Genomic DNA, 10,816 nt, shown 5'->3' with positions numbered 1-10,816 from the left:
TGCAGAAAGTACTGCATTGCTCTACATAAAGTTCATATAAGTTTAAGGCTTACTCTTTTCTTTAGGTTTAGATAAGACACAATCTCTTGATATAACTTAAAGAATACTGTGGTTAAAGAATACTCTGTGTGTGTGTGTGTGTGAGAGAGAGAGAGAGAGAGAAGAACATAGTGGTTTTATTTTCTTACTTTTAATAGGGCTATTTTGCGAGGCTGAAAAAAAATTGTTAAACTTGCCTTAATTGATTGTTTAAAGTACCATGGTGGATTTGTCTTTTAAACATAGCCCGTGGTTAAAGTTCCCGTTGCATTGTATTTGAAGTAGGTCCTTTGTGCTTTAAAATGAAAACTGTAAAACTTTTGGTGTTTAAGGCTTTCTGACTCCAAGTTAATTGTTTTCCTTTAATATGAGCAGAATTAAAGATATTAAAAATCGACTGCTTGGAGCACATAATTGTGGCCTCCCATCTATTCTTCTTGTGGAAATGAAAGGAATATTGAAAGAGTTTCTATTTTACAATACCAGAGGTGGCCGTGCATTTACAACTCTATATATTCTTTTAGTTGAATTCTTCTAAACCTCACGCCTGGCTAGCAGTTTTCTCCCAGACGATTTTCATTTTCAAAACATTCACATCCAATAAACTACACGAAACATAGTGTGAGAGAAAAAAGGGGACAGGAAATGGCTCTGTTGCATGGTTATTACATCCTATTGCCTGTGGGTTGCTTTGTTATGAGTTTTAACTATGTAAATATGACGTATATGACATCAGAATTTAATCTAAAGCTACTAGGTGGGAGATAGAGTGTGACTTTATTGTTAAGGCTAAAATCAACTGGGTGTTGACAGGTCTCAAAAGTCACTGAGTATAAGCTTGAAAAGGAAAAGCTCAGACTGATAAGCTGTTCCTTGATTGACAACTTCAGGCTTGACTGCAAGTATTGAAAACAGTTGACCAAATGGAGGGAAAAAAGTTTTATTTCATAAGAAACTACACTGGGAAATACAGGAGGATTTATAGGCTGACGTAGCACAAAAACCTAAGAAAAACAGGTGTGAGGTTTATAAAATCTGGAAACTGGGAAAACACATTGTCCATGAATGATTTCCCCATTATAGTTTAATTAACCTTGTAAAAGCCCCTATGCAAATATAATACCAGAATGGAGGGAAAAAATAAAACACTGGTGTCCACTAGCTTCGACTTTCAACAAATCATATGTCAACAGCTTATGGCAAGGAAGTGGGTTGAAAAAAATGAGAAGAAAATAGGAGAAAAGGATTTCAGTGGGAAATAAATTCACTGGGAAAACAAGACACTGATTTTTCATCTTTCCAGTGAAGTCAGACCAATTTTTGGCACTGTAAAATCCATTATGGACACAATAAAATAAGTACAGTTTTAAGTAGCAATCATGGGTTGATTGAAATGTTATGATAGCTACACGTACTATATCTTATCAAGTATTATCCATGAGGAAGCATTCAATTCATTTTGTGCCAATTATCATACTCTGTGCATCATAAACTTTTATTGCTTGTTATGGAATGCCACTCAGCCAACTTTTTATGCATATATTGCATCATCAGATTCAGATGGAAAACATCTTTTAATGTGGCAAAGTGTTAAAGAAATCTAATACTCTGGGGCTGAATGAAAATGTTAAGGTTCATCTCCTGGATAAGAAAAACAATTTATGAATGCAATATTCATTTCCTGAGGTGGGCATAAGCAAAAACCTCATCTGAAACCTAAAACCAACATGTTTGCCTTCGCTAGTTTCCTTAGTTTAACTCATTGATGTAATGTATTATGGTCCACTGCTAAGACCACATCTGGGAAGGACTCGCTTTTTTCAGTCCTCCAGATCACTTTTACAGGGAACTCCTTGTATAATTGCTTGTGCTGAGATTTGAACCTCAAGGGCCAGCAGATCAGATTTCACTTTTAATATATTACTGGAGAATATCAAAATAATCTACTTGTTTAATCTTGATCAAGCCAGCCAATTAACACTTTGACACCCTGAATCACAGATGTTAAGTACTACAGGGTAAGGTTTCAGTGAAGCGTACACACTATAATGAGGCTTTGTGAAGTTACAGATCTGGGGTTAATGTATTTACTTAAGCATTTGCAGTACACAAAGCAGGGCTGTAGCTATCAAAAGATAAGTTGGACAACATTTGTAAAAAGCACCCATTGTACATGGGGGTAGGTGTCAAGATTGGCAGCGGCTTGCTGGATGGGATGGGAATATGCCTCCTGGAGGAGGTGACAAAGTGCTTCTGATTTCTCTTTTAGGGGCTTCATAAGTGAAGCAGGAAGGGTACAGTAAGAACAATTCAATTAAAAGGTTGCATGGATCAATGACTTGTAATGGAATCTCAGTTTCTGATGCATCTCCTGTGTAGAAACACTGACAGTAGTAAGCAGCTCAAGTCCCCAGACCTGCAGGGAACACTTAAGAAGCAGATGAGACAGGGGACATCCCATAATGTCCTCAGTCATAGCTGGTGCAACTGAGGACCAGATTGAATTGGGTTTTCTGATGTATTGGATCAGCTTGCACAATTTGTAGTGTTTGTCTCTTCATGCCATCAAAAACCCCATTGACATCAATGACAATTCACAAACATAACTTGACACAGCCCTAAAAGAATACTTTTCTGAAGAAGATTTTGATTATTTTCTTTCTAAATTCTCATGGTTTTCACTTGGTAAGTTTAGTGACACCAACTGCATGGTTCAATAAATCATCTGAGGATCATTGTAGGTGTAAAACACATGACAATGTATCAAAGAAATGAGACAGTGGGCTTGACTCTGAAATCCATATTGATCCAAATACCTGTTCCAAACTTAATTTATCTGGATCATACTTGTTTTAAGAAGAAACCAGAGGTGGGAGGCAGCATATAATGGTCAGTTTATCTAATGTGTATGATGGAAAAGGGAAAGACCTGTACTTGGCTTCTTCAAGGAACTTCCTCAGGATTCTTCATCTGTCCTGCAGTTGAAGATAAAGCTGAAGTATCCTACTGTAGGAGACCTCTCTCCAAAGAGTGGACAATATGTACCTGCAAGGGTTAAGTCTGACAGCCTGTCTGCTAGCCTTCCCTCCCTGTGTGGAAATCCTGTATTGCCATATCCATTTTCCCCATTTTCAGACATCTGAATCAGAGGACAGTGAGTAGGGCAGGAGGTGTTGTCTTTCATACAGTGAGTAGAGGACCAACTGGGTGTTACTATGTCTGCTGCTCCCACAGGGGGAGTGGACTTAGAACAAACAGAGGTCTCTAACCATCCCTGATGCCCCACTGAGTAGATAAAGCTCCTCACCTAGTTGAAAAGCCCAGTGTATGTACCACTAAAAAGTCAAGGGGAGAAAAAACACCAAAAGTGGGCAGATTGCCTGCAGGTGTCCACTGTTCCACTGGGAAGGAAGCAACCAGGATCCTAGGAGACCTGGTGACCACCAGCTGCTGTAACCTCTGATAGGCCCCTTCTTCCTGTCCCTGGACATCCCACCAAAGCACTGCTGCTGCCATTCATACAGAGCATAGTCAGCTGAGGAAAAAATTCAAGAGTCATAGAGTGGCCGCTTCTAGTTCTTTTTCCACTGTTTTGTTTAGCTGCCTGCAGTAAAAAGCCAGCAGCCTACTTCCAGAAATGCATATTTCCATTCTGTGAAATATGAGCTGCTCCTGAGTCCTTGATCTCTCTTTCCCAACTAAGAATTCTTAGTTATTCCCAGTTTACCCTGAGAATGGGTTAGCATCTCTTATATGTGCATGGTACCAGGCCCTGCTGCTGTAATGCCTCTGACTCACCACTGCATTCAAGGGCTTTCTAAATAAAAAACTAGCACTCCAGATATCCTTCACTGAACTTCTGTACATGACCCACTGCTCTCCTAGGGCTGCATTTTCCCTTCTTGATGACAATTAAGAGTGAGGTTTGCAGAAGTCACCAGTGGATTATTTCTCTTCTTTTTGAAGTCAATGGTATCAGATTTAAGCCAACTCTGACCACTAAAAAAAAATTCTAGAAACGGATAAGCAAAAAACTATAGTTTCTTGATGTGCTGTTCAATGTAAGAGTTTCTGTAGGTTCTACTCTGGCAACATACTGAGAAAGCTACTGTATTTCCTTCATGCAGAGAAATGGAAATACTCTCTATCTCTTCTTCCCACCTCAGTGGCAGGCACAGACAGATTCCGTGTATTCAAGAATTAGTAGTTTTGTTATTTTTTTTTCTTTCAATTTTTTTTTTTAAATTAACTGTTTCTGGTCACAAATACAGCAAAACACCAAAGCCTTAGTTGCAAAAGAGAAAGGATACAATCATTTGGCTAGGTCTGTTTACCATCCCAAGGGCCATGATAAATGAAAGTTACTTAGGGAGAAGGAAAAAAAGTTCCCCATTGCATCTCTCAAACTCTTATTGCTCTCTCAAACTTCTACATTAATTTTTTGAATGTATTTCCCCCCTCTTTATTAGACCACAGTGCCAGAACTCCCACCTCACACCTCTGGACTCTGGACTTGGCAATGTCATAAAAACAGATCCATCAGCCACCACCAGATCTGGTCCAACAAACCAGTGACAAAAGAAATATGTATATAACCAAAATTGGTTCCTTGGGCAACAAAAAAAAAGAGCGAATAGGAGTGCAATGTACAGCACATTTTTTAAAAACTCTTTTTGGAGTAAGGGTATTTTTTCCCATTCAGTTTTACTACAAATATGATACACTATATGGGAACATTTATCAATGAATTTCATAATCCTTCTGACAGAATTTACCACTAAGTTGCTGCTGTTGTTACAGCTGCAGGAAGACTAGGGGCCTTGATCCAAAATCAGTACTAAAAGAGATGTGGGAACTCAATACTAGGAATTATGTGGGAACCTCAGCCATGCAGAAGATCCAAAGGGGCAGAAGAAGGATGTCTTTACATCTGTTTGTGACTTTCCAGAAGAGTTGGAAGGACACTCCAATTAGAACAACAGGTCAGAGAGCCTGGCATTTCTAACTGATGTGAGTTTGATTTGGGAATAAATACCTTGGCATTTACTTCAGTAGCAAATTAATGTTTCTAAAGCAAATATTCCTGGCTGCTCAAGTGGTGGATCCAACCAGTAATCAGCTGAGCAGGCACATGTACTGCAGCTCTCAGCAAAGGCTGGATATTGATCCCAGCTACTTGGGCCTTCAAGCACCAGGGAAAGAAATGAGTGGTACAGATGCTCAGGCAGCAGATGTGGTTATAGGGGAAATGTGATCACATTCACTGAGTTACAGTTCGACAGTTACATTGTGACCACTGTATTTTTAATGTGACCATCCATCTTCAGTTTTCATCATGCATTGGTAATGTTTCCTCTCAACCTTATCTCACTCTTGCCAGTAAAAGCAACTCTGCCTAATCCTTCTGCCAGGGGTTGTAAAATAGTAGCAAGGGCCAAGTCCAAGCAGCTGGGATAGTCCAAGGTGGGTGTGACAGCTCCATCAGCTTTATTCCTGCTCTCTTTTAGTTCCAGGGTCTCTGCATAATCTATAGCTTGCTCTGGGGCTCTACTGTGGAACAAACCAAACCATCTCCTGCAAAAGTCAGCTAGAACACAGGGGAGAGAATGGCTCATGCTGTGGTCCTCTTCCCCTGGAATGGCAGTGGGGCTGTGAGCCAGTGTCTACCAGCAGAGATCTGGCAGAGATTCCCAGAACTACTTGGACATATTCTCTAAAAAACAGCCAGCATATCTGAGAAGAGTTACTTAGCCTGGCATCTGTGCAAAATCTGGTCTTTCAGCTAATCTGGTGTGAAATGAAAGGATTTTGCTAGTGGTGGAGAGGACCAGCAACAGTGTATGTGTATGATTAAGATAACAGTCTCTGACAGTAAATATAAGGGAACTCTGTTCCCTCTCTTCCAACACTGTGAGTTAATAAGAAAAAGTATATGGTTCTTGTCCCTTCTCCTTCCCCTAAGCCCTCCTCATGGTTGGCTGCCAGCAGGTAGCAACGTCCCAAACTATGTTACTATTAGCAAATTAAAGGGAGCATCCTCAGGCACTGAGGGCAGGAAAAGACAGAGCTCAGGCTCTTCTTGTACTCTCCAGAAGAAAGAGGGTGGAAACCTTGCATTCCTTTATTTTAATATGTAAAAGCAGAGAATTCTTTTCTCCTTGAGTCCTGTATAACAGAAATTTTGGGTACAACATCATAGTCCAGTGAAGCTGGTCAGCATATAGAGGCAGGTCCTTAGCCTTGCAACCTCAGGATTTACACTTCTAAGTAACTTGTTGAAATATACTATGGTAGCCTCACATAAAAAAAGGACTTTTTTTTTGCAATATTTACTTTTCCCCTGTGCCATGATTTGGAGATGTCAGGACTGTGCACACATATCTTGAATTTTAGCTTTTTGTTACATACTACAATGTAAGAAATGAGATCAATGCACATTATTTTGGTTTCTGTGGTGAATGCTGAAATGCATAAACAAACTGTGAGCATGTCGGCTGTGTTTGCTTAAGGTTGTTAAACATAGCTCTAGTTTCTAAGGACAGACATATCTCTTGTCCATCTTTTCTTCTGTCTTCTTGTAGCTGCTTGGCTATTCTGGAATGGCTTAAACTATGTGAAGAAAAAGAAAATAAAGTGACACAGGAACCAAGAAACATAGGAGGACTGAGGAGATCCTGTTTTTTTCCAAGCTGTAATACTTTTTTCAACATGAGATACCTCATCATTCATTAAAAGTTATCCTCAAAAACATGAATTGGAAAACCAGTGGCTTATTCACTAAGTTTATGGCAAAAAGCAGCTGTAAATAGATTCATTTGTTTACTTGCTGACTAAACTTTGGTCAAATTCTGCTTGGAGTTACATCAATGTAAAGTTGGAAGGATTCCATGAATTTTCAGTGAGAGCAACTTTTCTCACTCCAAAAGATCATTAGGTTCCTTCAACACTTATTCTTTATTTTGCCAAGATAAAGATTCAGATGTTTTGATTTTTCAGTTCCATTTCTAGAATGCAGTTTTTCTATGTTCTGGCAACATATGGCATAAATATGTTCTTTTCTATTTAATACAGGAAAATTATTCAAAAGTTCAGACTTGCTTTTAATGCTTTTTATTCCCTTGTAAATGCTTTAATTTTTTTTTTTTTTGATTGCCTTCTGAGCAATGTCAAAAGCCAGGACCGAGGTAAAAAAAAAAAGACATTCCACTGCAGTATCTTCCTATTGAAGTGTTGGCATGCCTAGTAAAGCAAAAATTTAGGAAAGGACCATTTTGAATGTGCACTTTGTTGGACAACAAGCCTGCCTTGGTAGAGGTTTCAACAATGAAATTATTGTACATATATTTGCTTTAATGCCTCTGTTGTTATCATGTTTTTTTAACAGCGGTGTTGGTTATTGCCAGATGTCCTGCTCAACAATGCTTCAGCACACATGGGAATGCTTGTGATGGCCAATCAAGTGAGCTGGCAAAATAGAAACAGATGGCCATGGATGTGTGCTCTAACACATCTTTAATGAAACTGGACCCTTGTGTAGGTGATTACACTGCACTAATTGCCATTTGCCTATCCTAGGCCCTGCCCCTCCAGTTGTTGACCATCTAGTGTCCTAGTTCTGCATTACAATTTGTATATTCACCTATTCTAGTTTCAGCCACATGAGATACTAGCAAAGGATGGTCCAGTGCAAGAAAAACTGCTTGAAAGAACAGATGTAAATCAACCTCCTGGCTTGAGAAGTGCACAAAATGGACTAGAAACATGCTAGTTATTTATTTTCTGCTTTTTACCTCTTGGTGGTTTTTACCAAAAGCTCTTTTACTGGAGCCATGTTTTGTTGAGCTGCAGTACAGATCTGGTTGTGGTCCAGCATTACAGAGAGAGCCAAACATCACTGGATGCTCTGTGAGAGCTGGGATGTGTGCCAAACCAAATCCTAGCAGTACAGCTTCCCTTGATTTTCCTGGGACTCTTTAGCTAAAATGGCTAAACTAGTAACTGGCTTCAGGTGCAATTAGATGGGCTCAGGAAATCTTGCAAGAAAAACTGATCAGTCGGTACCTGCTGCAAGGTAATTGTATCATCTTTCAGTTCTTCCCTATTTTGGCAATGAACTCTAAATTAATTCCTAAACTCAGGAGATTCTGGGGTGAACAACATGCTTTATCTCATCTTTGGAAGGCTGTGTATGCTTAAATATAAAATAATTTCATTAAATATAATGTTTAAAACAATCACCAAGCTCCAATCAACTGCACGAAACCATTTGATTAAGACAAATGATGTGTCTGGAAAGGGATAATAACTAAGAAGCTTTTGCATATGCATCCAAAATAGGGATTCGAGTGTTCTGTCTTTCCTTGCACCCACAAGAGCTAGAAACTAGAAAGCTGGCTGTGGTTTGGATTATGAAGGTCTCCACAAACACCCATAGGAGGCTCACAGTAGCATGGTGAATGCCAGATAAACACGAGCTAGGAAAATAGTGTTCTGATTTTTCCTCTGTTGCTCCTCCATGGGTGCTGTTGATTTTGCCTTTGTCAAGGCAACAAAACATTTCAGTATTGCATCCAACAGGTTAAATATGGGCATGGATTTTCAAAAGATTGTTAAAATGTGGGTGGGAGGAAGGACAGGAAGGTTCCTTCTCCATTTAATGGAGACCTACACAAAGCTGGGGGATTGTGGTGGGGAAGCTGAGCAGGCAGCTCTTGGGGGACACCATGCAGCATGTCCAGCTCCACACGCTGTGACCACTGAGAGCTCGGTTCCCTCCCACCCTGGTTCCATCATACCAAGGCACAATTCTTAATGCTCTCACACTGCACTTAAGGTAACCCTGATATTCACACCTCAGCATCTTTATCCCTCAATGTACCCATTGGGAGACACCAGCCATTCCCTATTCATGTTTAAATTAGCCATATAGATTTTTCTCTCCTGTTTAGTGTTTTATGGAAATTTTTTCACAAACTCACTTGGAAGTTTTATGCAAGGGTCCCCTGTGAAATTTTAAACCCTTCAGATTTTTTTTTTTTTTTTTTTGCATATCTTACAAATGAACATGAGAATCTTTAAGTCCCACAATAACATTTCTTTTCAGTTTATGTCTGGTATAAGCTTCTTTTCAGCCAGACATAAATGGATGGTATTCTTTTAAAGCATGTTCTCAAACCCTCTTTGCACTTTTCATGTATTTTTGGAAGAGTGCAAACAATAAAATGTCAGATTTCAGTTACTGCTCTTAATATATTTAACCATTCAGCATACTGTAATTGGCTCAATCAAAAGCTATTTCAAACAAAGCCCAAAGGATGATGAAATAAATCTAAAATGTCAATCTTTCAAGATTTGGATAAGTTTTAATAACATTACAGAAATTCCAAAGGCCTCAAATTGGAAATAACAATAATACCAAGTATAGGCAAATTTTTCAGGGGAGAACTGATACAGTTATTTGTTCTCTTAACTTCCATTTTGGACTAAGTATTTAAAATTTAATGTATATATATATATAATTATAATAGAATATATATAATTATAAATATATTATATATATGCATTTCAAATATATTCTTATGTCTAACCTTACTTAAGGAAGAAGTGGAGTCACTAATTCCACGTATACATAATTGTATTTATATCCTGGCTTTTTACACTTAAGAACATGACAGAATCTGCTCTAGCACTCTTCAGAGTTCCTTGATGTTCTCATCTGCTAAAACATAAGGGTTTTTTTCCTTTCCTGCAAGTATCACTACACTGGGTAATTCAGCCTAGACCTAATAATTAGATTTTTAAACCACGAATATATTGAATCAATACCAGAATAATACCATCCATGGGTGATGATAATGCCCTATTCTGTGTAGCTGCCAAGGATAATATTTGTTTTACCTCTGCTATTCCAACACATCCTAAAATAAATTAAATGACTACTCAGCTTTTTCATAAGTATCTTGGAAACAGCATCACAGTGTCTTGGGGGGGGCTTGAATCTGGTGGTGGATGAGTGGACTTTCCATGCTTTGTACTCAGTGGGATGCTGGGTAGGTTTAAATTTGCTTATGAAAATATAAAAATACCACTCAATGGAAAAAAGACATAGCAGAAAACACAGAAAACTCAAAGGATTTGATTTTTTACAATTCCAATTTTCCACACTGCTACAAATGGTAACCCCTCAAGTGTACTCTTGCATTCTGAGCCAGGACTGGAATCTGGGTCACTTCACTTCTAAAGCATTACCCCAAACAGTCCACATATTTTCTTCCCTGTCCTTATAATCTTCTCTATTTACATGTTGAAACTGTACTGCAAAGAGTTCCTTCTTCTTCTCATTTTGTTTAATGTAAGGGAAAAAATTTATGAAGAAAAATATAGAATGCTCTGTACTCCCATTTCACAGGGCTAATTTACATTTCTTCTGGATGTTTTTGTAGTTTTGACTCTGATGGCACAGAAGTTTAATTTTTATGTGTTATTGCAGAAGAGATCTAGAAAGGTGAAGCAACAAGACATTAGCATAATGAATATATATTGACAGCTAACCAGCAGTGAGAGCTTTTAATGGAGCTGAAGAGCTGTTGCTCAAAGTTGTGTAAAACTGGCATGTAGGTTATGAGAAGAGGAAAATACTTCAAGCCATGCCCATACCATCAATGTAGAATGAGAATGTCAGTGCCTAACACATTCTCTTGGGCAGCCTGTTAGCTCCCTGGTGCTGATGCTTGAGCAGCTGCAGCTGTGTCAGAGGCACCAGGCCGGGTTCTGAGGC

The sequence above is a fragment of the Vidua chalybeata genome, chromosome 3 (assembly GCF_026979565.1).
Source record: "Vidua chalybeata isolate OUT-0048 chromosome 3, bVidCha1 merged haplotype, whole genome shotgun sequence".
In the NCBI taxonomy this organism is placed as follows: domain Eukaryota; kingdom Metazoa; phylum Chordata; class Aves; order Passeriformes; family Viduidae; genus Vidua; species Vidua chalybeata.
Note: the sequence above shows the minus strand (reverse complement) of the source record.